This window comes from Diceros bicornis, chromosome 27 (assembly GCF_020826845.1).
Source record: "Diceros bicornis minor isolate mBicDic1 chromosome 27, mDicBic1.mat.cur, whole genome shotgun sequence".
Taxonomy (NCBI): domain Eukaryota; kingdom Metazoa; phylum Chordata; class Mammalia; order Perissodactyla; family Rhinocerotidae; genus Diceros; species Diceros bicornis.
Window position 1 is genome coordinate 29,668,912 of NC_080766.1, and position 4,927 is coordinate 29,673,838.

Consider the following 4,927-nt stretch of genomic DNA (forward strand, 5'->3'; position numbering starts at 1 on the left):
TGTCATGCTGCCATCTGCAGTATTTCCATATTTTCACCCAAACACCGGAATTTTAATGAGCTGTAAAGATATGTGTCCATTCTATTGAGGGGGGAAAGTTTTGCCAGCACAAAAGCTCTAGAGTGTTTTAGATCAAAATTTTCTCTTTCGTTATGGTCTTCTTTCCTCCCCACCCACAAGACAAGATTTTTAAGTTTGTTCCATTTCCTGATCATGCTGACATACGTATAGTGACATTAAATATGACAATGACTGAGTGTGCGGTACCTGTTAGAAGTGACATGCAACTGCTCAGAAATGCTGTGATTCACTGTCCACTCACACTCAGGCCAATGCCAAGTGTGCCACAACCGTGGGGTGTGGCGACAGCAGGGGGGAGACCTGAAGTCTAGGGAAGCCAGTTGTTTTAAAAACTTTAGGGGTTAAAGAATCTAAGAGGAGTGCTCACTTCAGGAGCACATATCCTAAAACGAACAATACAGAAAAGATTGGGCCCGTGTGCAAAGATGAGGTGCAAATTCCTGAAGTGTTCCAAATTTCTTTTAAAGGTAAGAATTCGGCCAGCCCCAGTGGCCTAGTGGTTAAGTTCGGCATGCTCCACTACAGTGGCCTGGGTTTGGTTCCCAGGCACAGACCTACACCACTTGTCAGTGGCCATGCTGTGGTGGGGACCCGCATACAGAATAGAGGAAGATTGGCAACAGATGTTAACTCAGGGCAAATCTTCCTCAGCAAAAAACAAAACAAAACTGGCACGAATCTAAGAGGATGTATTAGTCTGCTAGGGCTGCTATAACAAAGTACTACAGACTGGGTAGCTTAAACAATAGGAAATTTCTGTCTTACAGTTCTGGAGGCTGGAAGTCCAAGATCAAGGTGTCAGCAGGGTTGATGTCTTCTGAGGGTTCTCTCCTTGGGTTGTAGATGCCTGCCTTCTTGCTGTGTCCTCACATCATCTTTCATCTGTGCCTGTCTGTGCCCTAATTTCTTCTTGTGAGGACACCAGTCATTAGTTTCGGGCCCACCCTAATGACCTCTTTTAACCTTAATTACCTCTTTAGAGACCCTATCTCCAAATACAGTTACATTCTAAGATATCGGGGGTTAGGACTTCAACATATGAATGGGGAAATGGGGTAGTGGCGGGGACACACTTCAGCCCATAACAGGAAATAAGTTAAATAAAGTACTTGCTTCTAAGGTTTGGACTTAAAAGGAATGGAATACAGTAAGTAGCAAGGCATTAGGATGCCAAGAAATAAAAAAGGGAGGGAGGGAGGGAAGGAGTGAGGATGGAAGGAAGCAAGGAGGGAGGGAGGAAGGGAGGAAGGGAGGAAGGGAGGAAGGGAGGAAGGAAGGAAGGAAGGAAGGAAGGAAGGAAGGAAGGAAGGAAGGAAGGAAGGAAGGAAGAAACTTGCTGAATAAATAGAGTCTAAATTGGTCCAAACAAGAGATCTTGCTTAATTAAAGAATGCACTCCATCTGTGGCTAATAGGAGGCAGAAGTCTAAAACAAGAAAAGATGGTGAAAGTTGAATGATCCCAGCCATTGAAGACACTCATCTTTGCCTGCTGTGCCCTGTATTGCCCAATAGTGTCTTGAAGCCGCAATGTCACTATGGTTACCAAATGTCCTATTGCTCTGAGGCTACCAAAGCAACCAGACACTATGCAGATCCTAGCCAAAACTGCGCCCCCCGCCCCCCAAGTTTTCTTTTAAATTTGTGCTGGAGACTTAATCCAAATTGAGCAAAATAGAAAAACATGGATTTGGGCCAGCACCAGTGGACTAGTAATTAAGTTTGGCGCACTCCACTTCAGCGGCCCAGGTTCAGTTCCTGGGCACAGACCTACACTGCTCCGTTAGTGGCCATGCTGTGGCGGCAACCCACGTACTAAAAAACAGAGGAAGATTGGCACGGATGTTAGCTCAGGGCAAATCTTCCTCAGCAAAAAAAAAAAAACATGGGGGCCGGTCTGGTGGCTTAGCAGTTAAGTGCGCACGCTCCGCTGCCAGCGGCCCGGGGTCGGATCCCGGGCGCGCACCGACGTACCGCTTCTCTGGCCATGCTGAGGCTGCGTCCCACATACAGCAACTAGAACGATGTGCAACTATGACATACAACTATCTACTGGGGCTTTGGGGGGGGGAAACATGGATTTGCTATTGTGAAAGTATTAATGGCTCATTGCTGAACTCTTTGGCCTGCACCATCTATTGAAGGAGAAAACCCTAAGTTGTTTTTCCTGCCCTGACATAGGCAGCTAGGAAGGCAGAGCAGATGGCTCACCCCCTGATGTTTCCACTAAAGCGATGGCCTGGTATTTCACTGTTTGGCTGTTCCTGGGCCACGCTAGTAAAGGTTTATTGAACTTATTGATTAATCTATTATTGCTTCTTAATAAATGGCACAACAGCCTGCATTTCTTATGATTCCAGCTCGATGTGAGGTTTTTGTTAGGCATGTTACATACATGATCTTATTTGATAATCACCTTTTCAAACTCTTCAACCACGTCAACGCATCTAGAGAGAGCTATTTTATACATAAATGGTTACTAAATATGTAAACCATATTTTGTAACCATTTTGTCTTATGCTTTTAGGAAAAATCCACAGGCTGCAAATCAAAGAGTGAACCATGATCTGAACAGTTTTATATTGTTTTTGTCTTGCAATTTTGCAGCAGTTGCTATATTCTGGCCATGGGGATATTACACTTCAACTCGCATGCTACTTAATTCTTTTCACTGATAATTTTGAATTGTAAAATGCATAGAGTCCCAGACAACACAACTTTAGACTCCCATCTTCCCAAGATAATAACTGAAGTATACCTAAAGCAGCCATTATTAACAACAAAAATATTATTCATTTACGAAAAAAGTGCAAATAAAGAATAATTGCTCCTTATAAGCATAATTCCAATTACTGCCACAAATTGGAAACACATGTGATTGTAGGCCTTCCACTTAGCTTACAAGATGGAACGGGTTGGTGTAAGCATTTTTGTGGGGCAATACTGTCATCTAGTGGTCTATACAAAGTATTTCACATTCAGTTGGAGAGGGACTATCCCAACCCTGACAAAGTTCCAGGTCTCCTTTTAACCGTTTTATTACTTCCCTGATCTCTAATAGATTCAGAGAATCTGATTTGTACACATAGACATTGCAGAATCGACATGCTATTTAAAGCTTATAGATGAGGCTGTTCCAGGCGTTCACTTCCTTAGACCCGGACAAGAAGGGACCCTGCTCTGCTCCCCCTTCCCATTTAGAGGGCTCTTTCCTGACTTCCCCTGGCTGTGCCCCTCCCTACAGATCAAGGAGTCCTGGAACCAAGGGACGTGCCTGCCCAAACCCCAGCCCTACTCTTCCTGCTACTCACCCTCTATCTCACCTCCACCAACAGTTCCGCTTCCTTGCATCCTATTCACGCACTAATGCTCTCATTTTGCCTGAGGTTTTAATGAATAATAGCTGGCTCCCGCTTCCCAGATATCATTTGCATTAGAGCAGCTTCCCGAAATATCATGACACACCCCTTCCAAGCAATAATAATGAAAGGGAATTTTAAGATACCAAAACAGGCCCATGGGATAACTTTTCTCACCCCTTCAAATCACATATCATGTCTACAAGAACGCTCGAATGTTTTCCAAACCTTAGACCTCTGCTGCCACCTTCAGGACGCTTGTGGTAACACCATGTTCTGCTGCTGCTGCTGCGTACTTCATCAAAAATGTTACATAAATTTCAGTTACACAAGAAGAGCAAGTTCTAGAGATCTGCTGTACAACATTGTGCCTATAGTTAACAATACTGTGTTGTGCACTTAAAAATTTAAGGTAAAGCTCATATTGAGTGCTCTTACAATAAATAAATAAAAGCTATTTAAAAGAGAAAGAGAGGGAGGAAGGCGGGAGGGAGAAAGAAGGGGGAAGAGAAGATGGGATAGGGGGAGGGAGGGAGAGAGGCTACCCCAGAAGGAGGAACCTGTCTGAATCTTGTAATAGAGCCAGCTGAGAAAGGAGTGGCTGGCATTTAGTTTATGGCAGTTCACAAATCTTGTAACATTTTATTTGCTACTCTATCAAATACTAGAATAATAAAAATAGCTAACGCTATAGATATAATGTAGATATACATAATAAGTAATAAAAGCATATAAATGTCATGTTTTTTATATATAATAAAACTGTATGGATATAAATAATATATACACATCCTACAGTAAGAACAGCAGACACTTAGATCATGCTTACTATGTGGCAGGCAGGGTTCCGTGTACTTTATCAGTGTTACCATGTTTATGCATTTTATTGTCTCAACAACTCCATGAGATGGATACTATTATTAGCCCTATCTACTTTACAGAGGAGGAAATTGAGTTTCCAAGAAATTAACTTGTCTAAAGTTGCCCAGCTAGTGAGTAGCTTCGCTTGGATTTGAGCCCTGCATATCTGGCTTCAGAGTCCGTTCCTCACAACTGGGTGAGCCCTGTCATTTCAGTAAGCCAGTTGATAGCCAGAAAGCATGATGCTGTGAGATAAGAAAAATTAGACACAGCACCATCCCTGCATTCATTCACAAGTATTGCTGGGCACTGAGAATGCAGAGATGAATAAGGCAAGCAATAACCTTGCTCACTACCATACATGCAATATGAAGGCGAAAAACAGAAAATAGACGTTTTAAAAAATATATATACGCGTGCTAAGTATAGCTTATAAAATATACAAGCTATATTGAGAATCAAAATAGGGTGATGTGACTGAGAGGCTGTTACATTAAGTGCTCTGAAAAGGGGATATTAAGCTACAGCCAATATAAAAGAAATTTTTTTTAATCTATCTATATGAAGTTCTATGCAGAGAGAACATTCTGGAAAGATATCAGGGCTGATGAAAAAACCTTAGGCGTCT

The 4,927-nt window shown here is 42.5% G+C and overlaps 1 pseudogene; it reads left to right on the forward strand.

The window, feature by feature from the left end:
- Positions 1–440: 440 nt before the first annotated feature.
- Positions 441–541, forward strand: LOC131393049 (U6 spliceosomal RNA; annotated as a pseudogene).
- The last annotated feature ends 4,386 nt before the right edge of the window (positions 542–4,927 follow it).